Genomic DNA, 19,386 nt, shown 5'->3' with positions numbered 1-19,386 from the left:
AGGTATTTTCTGATTTTCTGGAAATTTACCCCGATCAGAAAACCAGGTAATTTTGGCAGTCTGAAAACAAGTTATAATGTGTAATCTCCCCAAAAGAAAATACCCGCTCTTGTAGTTGATACTTGTCAAAATTACGAAAACTTTTGCAGGGATTTTTCCACGGTCGCAGGTATTTTGGCAGTGTGAAAGAAAATTATGGGAACTTTAGCCCACCATGTAGTTGGGCACGGGCGCTGTGGGTGGCTGCTGAACTAGCGATTTTGAATCTCGCGCCTTGCTTATCAGACCATACTGCGCATGCTCGTAAGTTAATGAACTTATCCCGGGGGGATGTTTCGGGGCGGTGTGAATTTGGGAAATAATAAACATGTAGTTGTCAGCCAGAAAAAGTTCTCGTAATTTAATGGGGATTCTTGTGATCGAGGCAGTTTTAAACCATCTAAAGGGAATCATGATACAAATTTATTCTTTGGAACACTGTTTCTATGGCACAATTTGATGCAATTTTGTGCATCATGGTCAAATGTAAAATTGAATGAAGGCATTCAGGATGTCCATTGAAATATCATTTTGATAGTATTTGAAGTTTAATTTGAATGTAATAGATGTCAGGTTGTTCAATATGGTTGACAATGTCACTGAGAGATGATGATGGAAAACAGCATGAGTGACTACAGAATTCAAAAGAAATTTAGAGAAAGAAATGTTTCGTAACCTGAGAGATGTCCTTTTTGGTTACTTGTTCCACTTTTTCTGTATTATTCTTCTTTATTATGAAAATAATCATAAGCCCACTGGAAGAAGCGATAAAATGACCCCTTGTTTAATAGCATTAGGCTCCATACTGCTTATCTATTATGGATTGCACAGTGATGATTCATTAGCTATTCAAAGGATTGATCTATTTGTATCTCCAAGGGGAATTTCTCTCTGTTCGTTCACCCAGTTGAGGCCACAGCACGGTCCCACGTTTTCAAAACATTGCATAATTCAGTGGACTAGGAAGGTTGACGCCTATTTTGCTTTGTGGTATCGAGGTACCATTCACAGAGTTGAACCATTTCAAAGGTATCATTTCAAAGGTAGGCCTATTTTCTTTCTCTCTTGATGTGGTGTATATCTCACCTTATGTAGCTTCAAGGGCAATATGAGGAGATATGAAAAAAGGTACGGTAATGGAATTTCAAATAATTGATCTGTCTGCTTTAAAATACAATTTACAAAGTTTGTGGAATGTCTACTTTTGCAAGAATGCAGACTTGGTATGTACTATGAAAGCTGGTTTCCACTTGCACGGATGGGCCTGCATGGAGCTTCTTTAAATATGGATTTTTTCCTCATTAAACAAACTACATGTACATGTATTTACTCAGGAATTATAACTTGCTAAAGCTAAAATGAGCTTCTGTACAATTAGGCCTACTTCAAATCCGTTCTGCACCAGTTGCTACATGCACTATTATCAGTAAATTTTGCTAGTAGACCTACATGTACCTGTATGTATACCGGTATACATACATGTACATAAAAACCCGAAAAACCTGAAATCACATTTGCATTGAATGAAATCAAACTAAAGGTTTATAAGATTTTATGTTATGAATAGTTTTTAAACAATAAGTCTCCATACATGAGATGGGAGATGTTTCCATTGAACAACAGTCTATTTCAGATTTGTGATGAGGTACAGTGATGCAACCACTCTTTTTTTGCATGCATTAACATATTATTTTATTTTATTTCATAAAGATCTGACCATTATTAATGAAATACTGGTCAGATCTTAATGAAATAAAATGAAATATTTTCATTAATCATTCAACTTCTTTACATACATGTACATTACCTGTATGTGTAGTGCAAACTATTGTAAGGATACTGTGTACAAATAAACCCCTTCAGTAAAACTATTCATTATTCTGTGTGGTAGGACGAAAGCTTTGGTAGTGAATGCATCGCTGAGCATTCACCAGATTCGTTTTTTCTATTGATGTCAGAAGTTAGTTGGTAAACACGTTTGGGCTTGTTCATATTTTGCTCCATTGGCATACAAGGCCTCTAGTGTCTGTATTGGTGGAAATCATCAATCACAGAATTAGGATAGGAAATGACTTTGACACTTCTTCAGACTGGAACTCCTTACCATGCATTGTAGTCTTTACCTGTCTTGCTAGGGAATTCAGGCCTGATGAGTAGTAGTCTTCATGGAATGCATCTGATGTGAGTAATAGTATAGAGAGCCATACATGTGCATGTTAATATTGATTATCCAAAAGCTGTGGCCATTTTGCTGTAGTCAAGCATTCTCTTGAAAGTGAAATAGGAAATATAGTTTTTCAGTACATGTATGGGGAATAGTGGATATCATCATTGCTTTGCCAGTGAGTGTCTCCATGTACTAGAAATACATAGATGAGCAAATGATTGTCAGTTCATACCGTAGAGAGTTGAATGATGTCGTTCCATATGTAAGGCCTGCAAGATCTATTCAATATGGGTGCATTAGCTACAATTACTGTTCATAAACTGGAGTTATATGTAAATTGTGCATAGCTCCAAGCACATTTCATAGGCCTATATTTGGTCTAAACCATAAGCTATATATGTTTGACTTGTAGGCTGGGGGGGGGGGGGGTTACTCAGTTTAAATGTATGTGCCGCGGTTGAGACCCCCATTTCCAGCCTAAATTTCCGTTCCAGAGCATCAGCAATTCAGAAAGCCATAGAAATTCCCATTCTTTCCCGTTCCAGAGACCCTCAAATTTGTGATATCTCATTCCAGAGAGCACTCGTCATGTACTTTCAGCCAGTCGGAGCGGCGAGCTTGGTTGGCACGGAGTCCGCACTAGCCCGATAAGAATCTAGCAAGATGCATGCACGTTTTTTTACATAGCCGCTAGCAATTAAGCCTACGATCAAACGAGTTCCGGCCGGAGACTCCCTTTTTTGATGTGGTCAGTTCCAGAGCATTGCCTTTTTTAGCAATCGTTGATCCAAGAACCATTCTGGAGACCCTCGTTTCAAGACAAAGATTTTGTTCCAGTGCCCCCTTTTTCGACTTTGGCGCGGCGCATGGGTATCATGTTATAATTTGAGTACCCCACCCCCAGGGCTTGTAGGTCTTTACTCGCAGCTTTTATAACCATGCATATTCCATTGATACAATATCAAGTATTTTTCGCAGGAATATAATTAATAAATTTTGTCCATTTATTGGATATTACGAGTATTTTCTACTTCCTACAAATCTGGGGGGGGGGGGGAGGACCCACGAGGTGTCATTGCTATTGGACAGTGGACAGCATCCGCGACAAAGAAACATGGAAAAGGGGCGTTTTTCGCGGGTACATGCAGGTGTAGAACCCGAATAGTGTTAAAAACGGCCAAAAGGAGAATATAAAGCTACAATGTAGCCACATACTATAGCTGTTTTTGGGGGGGTCAAATTGTATGTTCACAAAGGTTGACTGTTATTCAGGCTAGAGTATTAGAGTTTCAAGAGTCAAGATTGAGCATTCGTGAGCTGATGGAGAAGCACCCATTTGCTCATCATAATCTTCCACCCCAATGTTCACTCATAATGGCAAATGTTGATGAGGTTTCTGGCCTGCTCATTAGGCACATCTGTAGCCAGTGGCTGCGCGTGATCAGCATTTTTTTTTCTTCTGAAATGATGCCTTGATAGGTGTGATGGATGAAAGAGGCCTTCTTCCCTCTGATGATACATACAACTGTACTTATAGTAGAACATGATACTGTCATGTACATAGGCCTTCCAAAGAAATCTATAGGCCTAGGCCTATATAAATACATGTAATTGTAAATAGAGTGCATCTCATTTGTATGTTCCATGTTGTTCTGCTGAAATAGTTCATTATTTTGAATTATAAAAACTGGTTCAGGGATGTTCATGTAAGCCATTATGAGTGCCTATGAAAATCATGTGCTCATGCTTGTATTCAGTTGAACAACATTCTAGCTGTGCACTTTTGGGTGAAGCACTGTATCATTTTACCTCCAGTGCGTAAAGACTGAGGCACTATCTCATTCCAATCCGAAAAACTACTTTATTGGAAACCGGTTCAGGAAACCAGCTTGGAAGATCGCTTTGCTAGCGTTCCCATTGGATCACCCAAAAGTGGTTTCAAAACTACTTTATGGAAAGCGATCTTGTTGCTATGGATACGCTCTCAGTTTCGCGCAAAATTTGAAACTGCAGCATAGGCATTCTACACACAGCATGTGTGAAGATCGCTTCCCGAAGAACGGTTGTGTCCTCACTTACAATACAATCATTTTTTAATAATGAGGCAAAGTGGTCTTGAAAACTACATTGCGAAGTGTATTTCCAAACCGGTTTGGAAGATCGCTTCCAAGAACGCTCTGATCGTTCTCATTATACGTAAAACTAGTTTCTAGTAAACTATTTTTAGGGCGGTAATGAGAACGGGTCTGAGACACCAACAGAAATCTGCGTTGTTTGAAAAAAAGAAGGCTACATGGCAAGTAGTTTGATGTGCTTATTCATTCAGGTTATGCTTGTGATGCCATGATATATAGGGACTGATTTTCCGCGATCGCGGAAAACGGACGGAATTCACGGAAAGGGCCTTTTGAAACGGAAAGTGGCATTTCAAAGGGAAAATCACGGAAAACGTATTTTTCCTCAAAATACACAGAACAGCAACAGAAATTACTCCAAAATCTCAACAAAATATGCATATTAAATGGCCTTTTCTGACATGCTGAAACGGAATTTGAGATTTTCTGAAACGGAAAATCACTGTCCCTAGATATATAGTAGATGAGGCATCCTCGTCCGTTTATGTGGAAGGATTTCAACAAAGTTTATACTACAAATTCACACTGATGACCCAATTTATAAAACAAATAATGTACAGGTTTAGATTTGTAATGTTAATGGCATTGCAGGCTATCAGGTACACTCAACATAATACAAGAGCCCCTGGAGCAGGCACCTTGTGCTTTTAATACCATTGAGTGTGTTGCATTGAAACATTAAATACAAACAAATATTTGTGTGATAATATGTTTCATATAATAAATCAGTCACTTGAAGTAAGTCTACTTGTGTTCTTCAGAGTGCAGAGGGCATTAACAAATTGACATAATAAAAAAAAAAGAGATATTGCATTTTAAAAGAGAAATGTACAAAATCAAGGGCAGCTTGAAACTGAAACTTTAAAGTGCATAAAACACAACTGATAAAAGCAATAGTAACCCGTCTTTCAGCCAATTAGCAAGTGCATGTCAGACTTTTCTTTCATTTTTATTTGAGTTTTATTCAAAACACATTCAGATGGGTACAGGGTTTCAATTTCCTTGTATTTATTCTGTGTGACCCTGATTGTGTTGCTGGTCCTTTATAGGAGTATCCTATGTTTCCAGCAAATTTCTATCTGAGCCCACAAATCTACATGTGAGCCGTCGACAAATAACTCCCGTATCCTACAGTACACTTCCCAATGGCACCTGGGTGGAGAATGGCAAAATGTACATGAAGATTGATGTCTTTGCAAAGGGCAGGAATTGAACACCCAAACCTCTAATGGACAAGAGGCAGATCGCTACACCTACAGTGTAGGTCAAAAGTTAGTGAACCCCACCAGAATATGGACATATTTAAAGTGTTCATGTTTTGCCATGTTTTTTTAAATAGATATTTAATTGTGAATTCAGGTGTTAAAATATTAAAATCAATGCAGATTGTTTCTTTTGGCTGGACGAACATTTTAGTGCCGTGTACATTCAACACTCGGCATGAAGGAGTGCATTTTGTAGTGGGGTTCACTAACTTTTGAGCACAATTGAACATGTAACAATGTTTCCACAGTACGGGTGCTAAATCCTTGGCTGTATATATAATTCATAAATTGCATTGTAATAGCACCTTTTTGTGTAATGTAGCAAGAGTCAAAATTCATGAACACTGGTTGTACAATGCACATGTATAATGTGGCTGAGGAGGAAGTGGTAAGATTAGGTGTATGCTGGGAGAGTGAAATGTGATGATAGATGAATGTTTGTGGAAGTGAAACTCTGGAGAGCTGAAACAGGAAGCAGATAGAGAGGATTTCTTCATGTTCATGTGTAAATGAAATGAGACTGGGCCAATTTTCTTGCATTGAAAAACTAGGCTAGAAGTCAACACAGGCCCTTAAAGGAAACCAAAACCCAAGAAGAAAAGTAATCTTACCGGAAAGAGTAAATGAGAGGAACAATTTAAAAACAGTTTCATCAAAATAGGTTATGAAATAAGCAAGTTATGGACGTTTAAAAAGTCTTGTTGGGGATCCTCAAATTGGCAAACGTGCTTCAAAATGGCTGATTTTGTGTACAACTCTCCATTAGTTTTGTACACAAATTTTCAGATTTTCCTCATTATCTTTAAAAATGCATCATGCCTCCTTCTGAGCACAACATATGATTTATATCACATATGTCAAGGTCAGGAGGAGATAATGTGAAATATGTAAAATATAGGGGGAAATCTGAAAATTTGTGTACAAACAAATGGAGAGTTGTCCACAAAATCAGCCATTTTGAAGCATGTTTGCCAATTTAAGGATCCCCATAGAAAGTACAACAAGACTTTTTAAACGTCCTCTCATTTTACTCTTTCCAATTAAAGATTGCTTCTCTTCTTGAGTTTTTGTTTCCTTTTCAGCATGCTCATAATAGGCAGAGACTAAGGTTGAATCAAATGTAAGATTCATGGAAAGAGCCCATACATGTGGTATTGATTCAAGAGAAGTTACTGAAATAGGCCTACATGTAGACCAACAGTGACCTTTTGCTCTCAAAGGTATACAGTTACGACTATAATCAATATTCAACTATAAAGATTAGATTAGATTATTAATTGGTAATTGAATACATTTAGGAAAGAAAACCTTCCACTATTTTGCATAAAATCAGGTTTATGAATTACATTTATAAAATAGCATTTTCACCTTTGGGTAGTTTATCCCAGGAAAAAAACTATAATGACTATACATTGAGTTGAAATAAATCAAAATGAAACTGATACATTTCTTTCTCCCTTATCGAGCCTTATAAGAAGATACTTGTAGTTTGAATACTTTGTAGATACGGAAGCAGAGAAAGAAGAGGAGAAATTTTTAGTTCAATTCTGATTAAAATATTACAAATTTATGAAAACTTTGAAGTTGTCATCGATCAAGCACAATTTGGAAATACCAATCTTGCTGCAAGGAAAGGAATAATTTATGGGATGAGAGGATGAATATAGACTGGCTAGTGTTGTAGTCATTGATGTATTGTTTCACGAATGTTTAAATTTGAATAGGTGATTTGGCCATTAATACACATCCCTTTTTTTCCCCACACAATACATGTACATACACATGTATGATATCTGACAAGGAATAAAGCTTGGAAAATGGTTAGGACTAATCTGTAAACTCTAGAAACAAAAACATGGCGAAGAGACATGGTATTCAAAATGTAAGTTCTTGGTTGATTGGTTTTAGATATGATGGCACTATCCCATCGATATCTCAGATGATTTATGCCAGGCTATGCGAGAGGGATTTCACCCTCCCCTGTACAGCTCTCGTCATTCGATTGTGCTACTTAATTCAATAATTACACTGTGTGTGCGATAGATTCACCTAGGAAAAGAATCGTGCAATATTAAAATGATTTACCATTTTATTGTCTCACCTGCATAGCAGAGTGAGACTATAGGCGCCGCTTTTCCGACGGCGGCGGCGGCGGCGGCGGCGACGGCGGCGGCGGCGTCAACACCAAATCTTAACCTGAGGTTAAGTTTTTGAAATGACAGCATAACTTAGAAAGTATATGGACCTAGTTCATGAAACTTGGCCATAAGGTTAATCAAGTATTACTGAACATCCTGCCTGAGTTTCATGTCACATGACCAAGGTCAAAGGTCATTTAGGGTCAATGAACTTAGACCATGTTGGGGGAATCAACATCAAAATCTTAACCTAAGGTTAAGTTTTTGAAATTTCATCATAACTTAGAAAATATATGGACCTAGTTCATGAAACTTATACATAAGGTTAATCAAGTATCACTGAACATCCTGCATGAGTTTCACATCACATGACCAAGGTCAAAGGTCATTTAGGGTCAATGAACTTTGGCCGAATTGGGGGTATCTGTTGAATTACCATCATAACTTTGAAAGTTTATGGATCTGATAGATGAAACTTGGACAAAATAGTAATCAAGTATTACTGAACATCCTGTGCAAGTTTCAGGTCACATGATCAAGGTCAAAGGTCATTTAGGGTCAATGAACTTTGGCCAAATTGGGGTATTTGTTGAATTACAGCCATAAATTTGAAAGTGTGTTGGTCTAGTTCATAAAACTTGGACATAATAGTAATCAAGTATCACTGAACATCCTGTGCGAGTTTCAGGTCACATGACCAAGGTCAAAGGTCATGTAAGGTCAAAGAACTTTGGCCACGTTGGGGGTATTTGTTGAATTGCCATCATATCTCTATAAGTGTATTGGTCTAGTTCATAAAACGTGGAAATAAGAGTAACCAAGTATCACTGAACATCTTGTGCGAGTTATAGTAGTTTTCAAAATCAGCACTGCTGCTATATTGAATCGCGTGATGCAGGTGAGACGGCCAGAGGCATTCCACTTGTTTTAATAATCATTGGTTGTTAGATATGACAGTTAGTACTTGTGCTTGGCTTTTTTCCCTTTATGGGCCTAAGTGAAATTATTGTACATTTATAGAAGACCTACAAGAATTAGTTTGTAGGAATATAGGCCTACATGTATGTATTTAGTCTCAAGCATAATGGTAAGTACGTCATTGATATCTTTAGCATACACCTACAAATGGAGGCCTTTCCCGCTGTGTAACCATATTATTATGAGTGCTTACTTTCACTCTACTTGATTTCAGTGCTAAATATATTCTTGTGTTTTATTTGAAAACACTTGTATCGTAGGACTGAATTTATAATTATTTTTTTACCTGTGCTTGCAGTATGCTGATGTTAGTGCAATTGTCTTTCTTCATCTATCTGTGCAGATTTTATAGTTGAGGACACCCACTGATGGTTTCCACCATAATCTAGAGAATGCACCAATAAGACTCGCCTGTAGGGAGCATCACAAATTTACATTTTCCGTCGGTAGGGAAACCATTCAAAAGCGCAGGCTCGGAAATATAAGCAACATGAATTACCACGAAGTTGCCAGTTGCGACATGAGTGACTCGTACACAGATGACCAGCATCGAGCACCGGAGATGAGCTTATCTCAACCCGCGATCCTCCGCCCTAATACCGGTACTTGGAGAAAGTAAGTATTCTGCATGAAATTGTATTTATTTTTCCATCTGAGTAACTTGTCTTTAGGTTCTTAGATTTAAACTTTTTTTGAATTAATCAGGATTTAGCCAAATATTCACAAATCTGTAACAGTTGTGCTCATAATGATTGGCTTTTTGGTACTTAATCTGTGAAAAGTCTTGGTCTAGCAGTGATTCACAAGACCAGAAATCAAGAATACATTTATATAAATTTTGAATAAGTATGACATTTGGCTGCCTTTTAATGTATACTCCATTACTCTTCATTCAATTTGAAATTTTAAACAAAATGTTTGAATTTATCATATTTAATATGTTTTTGAATGCCATATTTAAGTTTCTGAAAAATGTTTTTATGTCAATTTTCCCATTTTATTCGCTATGTGCCATATATCTGCATGAGTGCATGTTACAGAATGAAAATTTTGAAAAGTTGTATTATAGAATGCATGCTTTATGAAATTTATATGATTTTTGCTATTGCTTTATTGTCTTTATCTAAATATCTGTCTTCCAGTGTGAAATTAGTGTGCCATGATTATTTTTTATGATATAAATGAGCTTGCATTTTCCAGATGTTTAATCATGAAATTTGAATAAATTTTCATGAAAAGTTATCGCTTACAAGCCAAGGTAGAAACTGCCACAGAATTATGACGGCCATGGTGGCAATGATGACGAGTACCACTACGACTACTACTGCTGCTGCTGCTCCATGTACCAGTACTACTACTATTACTACTACTACTGCTGCTACTACTTCTTGCTGCTGCTGCTGCTGCTACTGCTGCTACTACTGCTGCTGCTGCTGCTGCTGCTGCTGCTGCTGCTGCTGCTACTACTACTACTACTTCTCCTGCTGCTGCTGCTACTACTACTACTTCTCCTGCTGCTGCTGCTTCTACTACTTCTACTTCTACTACTACTACTACTACTACTACTACTACCACCACTACTACTACAACTACCATCACTTCCACTACCATTACTCCCTACCACTACCACTACAACTACTTATACTATTAAGTACATGTACTATTACTGCTACTTGCATAAAAGACAACTCAATTTTCCAGGACACTGATAATATTTTTCAAAAAACTGCATTATACTGGTATCATGGAAGTAACAGTAATATGAAGTTACTCGATTGACTGAAATCGAATTGTAATACCACTCACATGAGATGAAGTGAATATTAGTTCGTAATTGGATACACCACATCCTATTTCATGAGTATACATGCAGGTAAATTTAATGCTAATGTAACATTGATCTTATGATATTACAAAGGGTAAAACAAGTCCAATCAAGTACTGAAGCATAAACATCCTTCTCACATGACCAGATTATCATCAATATGCAATTTTATATTTCATCATATTCAGAAATTGGAATGTGAGCCTGTTGATACATCTTTGGCTCACAGAACATGCAGTCTGGCTTTTTTCTCTGCTCATGAACAATGCTTTTTTTCAGATTGAGCAATGTTTTCGTGTTCATCATTAATTGATGAGATTTTTATTGTAAGTTTCTAAGCGAGGGGGGGGGGCATGAAGGAGAGTAACATTTTCGTTATTTGCTTTCAATTTGATCACTGTTTTCAGTTTTTATTAAAGGGGAATTAAACCTTTGGAACAAGTAGGCTTGTGTCGAAACAGAAAAATCAGACAAATAATGAGAACAAAGAAAGTTTGAGAAAAATCGGACAAATAATGAGAAAGTTATGAGCTTTTGAATATTGCAATTACTAATGCCATGGAGATCCTCCCATTGGCAATGCGACAAGGATGTGTGATGTCACATGTGAACAACTTTCCCTTTGATGGACTATAAAATACCTCCAAAATGTCTCTTTTTGCTTTTTATTATGGTGATACAAACTCTTTATCCATAATGTACTCTTTGAAAATCTGTATTACATGCCCTCCTATAGAAAAAACTATGTGATCTACTGATAGGTGTGATAAAAGAGGCAGTTTAAGTGAAATAATATACTACAGTAATGGGGAGAGTTGTTCACAAGTGACATCACACATCTTTGTCTCATTGCCAATATGAGGATCTCCATAGCATTAGTGATCGCAATATACAAATGCTCATAACTTTCTCATTATTTGTCCGATTTTTCTCAAACTTTCGTTAATCTGTTTCTTTGATTTTTCTGTTTTCACACAAGCTATCTTGTTACAAAGGTTCCATTCTCCTTTAATGATTATTTTTTTTAGAATTGTTTATTTCATTAAAGTATTAAAAACAAATCTTAAAAGAGAGCTCAAGCTCTGAGAGATAAGTAGACCAAAGTACAGTGGTTTGGTCCTAACAGCCTCACAGACTTCACAGAAACACATTTGTTTTCGGCTGAGAGTTGCACTGTACCCACAATCTCCACATTCAAAATGAGGACACACAGCCTACAAAGGATGTCCTCGGTTTGCAGACTCTCTCTATAAATCATATATGCTTTTGCACAAAGGGTACAATTTAAACGATTCACAATGATATAAGATGTCCTTGGTTGTATAATTTTATTAATATTCTCTGATTATAAAGACCACATTGCTACTGACCCAGAAGCCATCGACTCTGTAGTAAAATTAGTTTTGAAAACATGTTCCTGATTTCCATGTGTGTGTGTGTTTGTGAGGGAGAACATGTACATGTGGTATGTGTGTACAGTCTCCGTGTAACGTGTATCCTAATATTACGACCCAAGTATATCTTTCATTACAATATCTGTCATTGCAAATGCGCAAAAACTATTCTCAAGAAAAAAAGAATGCATTCAAGCATCATCACTTATAAATCACACGAAGCAATATTTGCTATACACTGCTTCCAAACATGCAATTGTTGGATGCATGGCTCCTTTTCAAAGGAAATAAATCTTTGTTATAATATGTGTGTATGCATTGAATGATTCTGTAGAAAAGAAGACCTTCAGTCATTTTCCTCTTTCCATCGAGCTTTGATAACCAACATTCAAGTATTATGTGCACAATTATGCTCTTCAATTTCATGAACAATAAACTCCTGTGCAGTATGAATGTAAAACTGCATATTTTAAAAGCCTTTATATTATCATACATTTATGGTTGCTTGTTCTCATGTTAGTTTCAAGAATATTGCAGTTGTATGTCTTCATAAATTAATAAAATATTTATATAGCATTAAGACCAATGTCATGAAGCCTACTGTATATATGAATGATGCCTCAAATTCTCATAAAATTTTGTTTAAAAAAAATAGTTTTTGCATATAAAGGACCATGTAGTGTTTGGTTCCAGCTTACGCAAGATGGAATTCAAGCAATTGCCCAGTGCATGGGAGCTTTTTCATTTGGAGGGAGGGTCATATTCGAAGACAAAGATCCAAAATTTTGGGTAGCATTCTTGCAAATTTTTAGGCCAGAAACACAAACATCATACAAACCTCTTGGCATCTTATCCTTTTTCTTGAATCTGATATTAAGTCATACAATTAGGCCCTTCAGTCCTTTCTCTTGGACTCTTGTGATTTGGATTCAAGTAATGTGTCCTGGTATACATGCTACTTTTTACATCGATTGGTTTAAAGTAGAGTCACACCCCATTCCTGTGAAAGTTGATAAAGGCACAATATTTTTTTATCTCACCATGCAGCTCTATATGCCCAGCTCTTTTATAAAATCCTTGAAAACCTTAATTTTTTGTTTCCACTTTGTTTCTTGAATGCATTCTCCAATATTTCCAATAACTAGTGAAAATTATTTTTTAAAATATCATTGCTTCATCATGTATTGATTTCTTGGATAATGTTGAGCTCCAGTCCCTTGGTGATTTGTTTGCAGTCTGGCGTATCGAGTGATCCGATATGAGAAGGAGAAGGAGGCGCTAGGTGAACAGCCCAACCTCTCCTTCTCTCAGCCTCTCATCTTCCAGGCGTCCAACTGGAGAGGGTGAGTCCCACATAGCTAACATCTTCATCTCGTAGTCTTAGAGCTTCTCTTCACATATGCACAAGCTTCTAATGAAAAAATATGAATAATTAATTGTTAACAGAGGTTAGAAGGGGTTACTGCTTTATGCACCCTTGGATTACATGCAGTGAATTGTTGCACACATTGGAGGCTGTTTAATAAAGCTGCCTGTACACAAGTTGTAAGTTTTACCGGTACTCACAACTTTTTGCGTGACTGGAGACCCTATCTTGTGGGAACTGAGATTTATACCCCAAGTTTTGCCAGTTATAGAGTATATCTTCTATACATGTATGCACTGTAACCTCAATCACATATCAAAGAATATTGAATTTTCTATTTAGATGCTTGTTTATGAGAAATTTATTCTCCATATAAAGATACCAGCTTTTTGGGGGAATCGAAATGATATAGAATCTGATCTGTAGCACCTACATGTAAAGGGTCTCCAGTCATGCGGAACTTATGGACAGCTTTACGAAACACCTCCTCGCTTCTGCTTTTGTGATTTTATAAAAGTACAGAGATGACAAGATGATTCAGGCAGATATACAAGATACTTGCACCCACTTGCTCACTGCAACCATCCTGCCTGTGGTGAATCTACAGGTACATGTAGGACTATGGTATCTCAATGCTGTACAGAGCACACACTTTAAAAAAATCATTAAAGGAGAATGAAACCCTTGAAACCAGCTGAATCCATATCAAAGAGAAAAATCAAAGAAACATATTGTTGAAAGTTTGAGGAAGATTGAATGAATAATAAGAAAGTTATGAGCATTTGAATATTGAGATCACTAATGCCATGTAGATCCTCCCATTGGCAATGCGACCAAGATCTGTGATGTCACACACGTACAACTCCCTCACTACTTTAGTACTTATTTCACTTATATTCTCACTTTTATAGAGTCTATCACAAGGTGAGGTGTTCTCTTTATGAGAGGACAAGTACAGAGGTTTCACAATATTATATCATTGATGAATCGTTTGTCATATGATTAGAATGAGCAAAAAGAGATGTTTTGGGGTATATTTTCAGTGTCCAAAAGGGGAGAGTTGTTCATCTGTGACATCATAGATCTTGGTCGCATTGCCAATTAGAGGATCTCCATAGCATTAGTGATCTCAACATTTAAATGCTCATAATTCTTCTATTGCTAGTCCTATTTTACTCAAACTTTTGTTGATCTTATTCTTTGATTTTTCTGCTTTCACAAAAGCCAACTTGCTCCAAGAGTTTCATTCTCCTTTAAAACATTACTTTTGTGACTAAAATTACTAATTTTCATACAGTTGCAATTTATTTTCATAAGTAAATTTGGAATAATTTTTAAATTCACCAGAGTGCTCAAAAACCTGAATTTGGGGCATATTTTTGTGTACACCCTCTATTGGTGGAAAGTAATATGGCAAGAAAATTTTCATTTTTCAATCTCTATTTTAATTAAGAAAAAATAGTTTAAAGAATCAAATTTACTTTTTTAATAAGAGCCAGGTTATATGATGAATAGCTGTAATGGAAACTGACAGTGTAAAAAAATCAAGCATTTGTCCCAAAGAAAAAGAGAAAAATAAGCCAAACATTGCCAACCTTATTTTGCCACACATGGAGATGTAACAGAGAACAAAGTAATAACTTATAAATTTGTTCATTGAATGAGTGCTTGCACCTATGGTTGACTTGATAGATGTAATGAGAATTCTAATGATGAGAAGGCAAGAAGATCTTGTCCTTGAATTGTCTAGTCCTTATCAAGTTGATTTGATGAGATTCAAGATCTTGTCTTGTCTCCGTCAAGTCAACACGATGAGGTTTATGATCTCATCTTCCTGTCTTCAAAATTGAACTGACAAGCTGCAGTTCTTCTCATCCTTAAAGACCCAGGCCCGTATTCTGAAGTTGGGTTAATTTAAACTCTGGTTAACCATGAATCGTCGCACAGATATTTAACAGCACAGGTTTGATTGATCATCTCATCTGTTACTCAGACCATTCATATATGTCTGGGAATGATAACTGGATTTGTTTTCTTCACCATACAAGCATGATGAAAGAGTATTGAACATAAGAAACTTGCAGTTTTAATAGAATTTCTAAATTTTCTGCTTCCTGTAATTTTAGGACAGAGTTAGACCATGGCCTATTAAAGTTAAACCGAACCTCAGAATACAGGCCTTAGTATCTTTGTCTTTTCTTTTCTTATTTTTTGTCTTGTCCTTGATTATCATTGTCATCTTTGTGTGCTCGTCCAGCTTCTGTAGCTTATAGATCGAAGCCAAAATCATATGACAGGAGGGGGGGGGGTGAGTGTAGGGGTACTTAAATGATACTAGAGAAAAGGAAAAGAGGAATAAACAATGAAAGAAATCTTTTTCACAAGTTTCTTTCATGAATTGGTCTCACAATCAGGAATAGGCCTTTTCACTGAATCATACTTTGAAAACTTAATATCCAGATAATGCAATATTTCATTTATTTGAAGGGGAAATTAAAGTTGTTTGAATTTGTTTGAAACAAATTGAAGGAAATGATGAGAGAAAATAATAAGAGAAAGAGGAAAAAGGGGAAAAGAGAGGAATAGGTAAGTAAATAAAGGAGTGAAGACTGAAAAAAAGAAAAGGAATAAAAAATAAAAAGATAAAATGAAACAATAGTTTAAAAAAGAAGATAAGAAACTAGGGTTAAATGAACCCTTTTCCTGCCTTGATAAATAACTCCCTTTAACCTCTGCTGCTAGAAAATAGAGGGAAATTAATTTAGAAATTCATGTAAGTTGCAACCTCGTCCTGTCTTTATTCCTTTTTAATAAAGTTTAATGTAATGAAGACATCTTCACCTACATTTACATGTACATCCTGGTAATTATTCTAGTTCATCATATATGAAATATTAATTTTGTTCAATGGAAATATCACATGCAAAATTGTCATAGCTTTTTGTTGTCCTTGTTCAATGCTTTATTGCGATAGTGTATTGATCATTGTAGAACTATAAAAGGTAATGAGGTCATATAAGCTTCTTCCTTGTCCTATTTGCTAATGATTAACACAAATGTTTTAATATACTGTACGTTGGTGTCTTTATAGATGATACAAGATCTCCTCTACAAACAATTTTTCACAAGAAGTATTTTTTTTTTTCATATTCATCCCATTTTATTTTCCCTTCCTGTCCATGGATGTCATTTTGCCCACTGATGTTGAAGTTTTAGAACTCATCTACTTCATCAGAAGAAAATAAAAACTGTTTAATATGGACAGATCTTGTTACTCGGTATTGTTAAAAAAGAAAGATGCAAATACTTACCTTTTAGGATGCATTCAGAGTTTCAGAATGTTATGTAGGCCTATTTATTAGAAAGAAATGAAATCTTACCAATATTGATAATAGGCCTATATCTCCAATTTTCTTGATTGCCAGAATTATCTAAAATCTGAATTTGTCCTACGTGAAAGAGTGCTTCAAATACTATTGTACTGGAAAGATATCAAGTAATCCAAAACCCCATTTTCCATTTCCTGGTAACTTGTCTGTATTTTTATTGATATTGTCTCCTTTTAAAGGGGATCCAGCCTTGGTCATAAAATGTTGTGTTGGAAAGGAGAAAAAAAAGTGAAAGTTTTAAAGAAATCGGATAAGCAATATAAAGTTATGGCTGCTTTAAAATCACAATCCCTAAGATGTAGATTTCAAATTGGCAACTGGGTAAGGAAATTATGACAAGGGGCAAGGACAACTTTCCCATAGGCTATGTTCTTAATCATCAGGGATTTGTGGTTTTCTCCTAAGAACCCATTCCCCTGGGGCAGTAATCTAAATATAGCCCATGCAGGTAGCATTCATGTCCTCATGAAAGAAAATATAATTTGAAGAAAAACTTTTGAAATTTTGAATTTTAGCTATTTTATGTATGTGAGTATGTGGAAGAGTAGTTCTTGCCTTACATCACTAAGTATGACATCACACATGCGGCCAATTTGAAGTCTCCATTGGTTTTAATGATTACCAATTTTTATAAAGTTCTTTTAAAAATTCACAACTTTCTTTAACATTGTTTGTCCAATATTGTTCAAACTTTCACCTATCAACTTGTCTGATTTTTCTTTTTCCTCTAAAAACTAGTTTTTATTTGGGTTGGATTCTCCTTTTATCAGCAATCATACGGTACAGGAAAGCAGTAAAAAGGGTATTACCATACATCTGTATAAAAATGTTGTCTTACGGCTTTGCTTGCAATAGATAATTTCTGTCAGGACTTTTGATTTAAAATGATTTAATTGTTATAGCGCTTTGTGCAAAATTAGTAAAATGTTAAGTATTTTTTCAGCTTTTAGGACAGTGGTATTTTTTATAATATTTTGCTGATAGCATACTATTTTGCAGGAAATCATTTAATACTAATACTAACAAACAATTTATTGTTTGAAGCATTACTGTGTAAGCCACTAGAAAGGCTCCTGTTGCAATGCCTTTCATATGCACCACGTGCACCACAAGTCTGCTGTGAAATTACTTGTACTCACATATAAATCTTATGTTTCCCTGTGTTTATTGCGATGCATAAAAAAACACATATTTTGGTCTGCATAAATTTCCTGTGCAATACCAGAGCGTATCCCTAAAAGCACCAAAATCTAGGGCTGGGACTAAAACCCGGGTACCCGGGTCCTGTCCGTAAGAAAAATCAGTACCCGATACCTGAAATTGCTTACCAATATAGCGTAAATGTATATGATTTGTATTGCGTAGTGTAAGACATGATTGTAACTCATCACAAAAGTACACAAGTCTCATTTTGAATCTCACCAATTACCCTTGGAATATCTATTAAATTTTCCCCATTATATGATCATTTATAATCCTCTGATAGAGATTTGATATCTTCAGATCATAGGGTTGCTATCAAAGTCACAATTAGTGCCATGATTTGATTTCCTTTTCTCCTGATAAACAAATCAATGAAGAGGATACATTTATTTTGAGTACGCCCTCTACAGTTGATGATGTGTCATTGAATGGGTGGTGAGTTTGAGTTTGAAGAACTAGCAATGGGAGAAAGTACTTGATGTTTGAACATGATTCTACATTTCTACTCATACTCGTTCCTGCCTATTTTCACATAATTTTCTCAGAATCGGTCCTGCCACTTTTCACATTAATCGGGGGTGATATCTTTTTTTTCTCCAAGAGCAAATGATTGGGGGGGGGGGAGTTGTTGAAAAAAAAATCTCCCAACTTGATGACAAATGTGTAATAGGAAAAAAGAAAAATAACCCGATGATCCCAGGACTGGCATGCGAAATAAAACAATGGATATTAATACCAAAATGCACCAAGTTAACTACACTAAAATGCAAACATCAGATAATACACTATTTGGTACAGTACATGTTAATTGATTGTCAGAATTCCCTGTTTATACAAGTTTCCGTATCAAGTTTTTTTCTAAATCTGAACAGGCTTGGAGGAATTCCCTGGTTTGTTATACCCAGTATGACTTTCATTCTACTCTCTGATGGGATAATCAGAATCTTTATGAAAATAAATGTGACTCATATATATTCTCTGCTGGTAGCTAATGACCTTTCACCCTTCTGAGTTCTGGCTGACCTTACATCAATTATACCAGTTCAAATTGCCTCTTTGTATGCCAGTTTAGCAAGAATTTGATTTAGAGTGTTGATCATAAAATGTACACATCAGTGGGAAAACTTTTTGAGCAGAGAGAGAGAGTTTTTTTTTTTTTTTTTTTTTTTTGGGGGGGGGGGGTAGATTGTACATGTATTTGGTGGCAGAAAACATGTATTTCAGTATTAATTTGTTTACAAAGTTGGCAGTACATGTAGGCCTGATATTCGTTTGTAAGAATGGAATGACTGGTTTTTTTTTTTCACTCACATTTTCAAAGAGTAATTTATCTTCTAACTTGTTAGCTTTTCAGTATTGAAAAATACCTATAGTGTGGAATAGACTTTTGTTGTCCCAATTAGAGTAGCTGCACAAAATATAAAAGACCAATTTGTTTGCCTGACCATTTTACACAGACTAAAATAAGCCTGGGCTTTTGATGGTAA

At 35.9% G+C, this 19,386-nt stretch overlaps 1 long non-coding RNA gene across 2 annotated transcripts; it reads left to right on the top strand.

The window, feature by feature from the left end:
* Positions 1-980: 980 nt before the first annotated feature.
* On the top strand, positions 981-18,564 carry LOC129270094 (uncharacterized). Of its 2 annotated transcripts, none has more exons than XR_010294920.1 (3): positions 981-1,082; positions 9,066-9,337; positions 13,177-18,564. It is a non-coding gene; the product is annotated as an uncharacterized LOC129270094 (long non-coding RNA). The 2 variants fall into 2 exon arrangements; XR_008585530.2 differs by lacking the exon at positions 981-1,082 and adding an exon at positions 1,965-2,220.
* The last annotated feature ends 822 nt before the right edge of the window (positions 18,565-19,386 follow it).

This window comes from Lytechinus pictus, chromosome 10, assembly GCF_037042905.1.
Source record: "Lytechinus pictus isolate F3 Inbred chromosome 10, Lp3.0, whole genome shotgun sequence".
NCBI classification, from domain to species: domain Eukaryota; kingdom Metazoa; phylum Echinodermata; class Echinoidea; order Temnopleuroida; family Toxopneustidae; genus Lytechinus; species Lytechinus pictus.
This window is presented reverse-complemented; position numbering and strand designations above follow the sequence as displayed.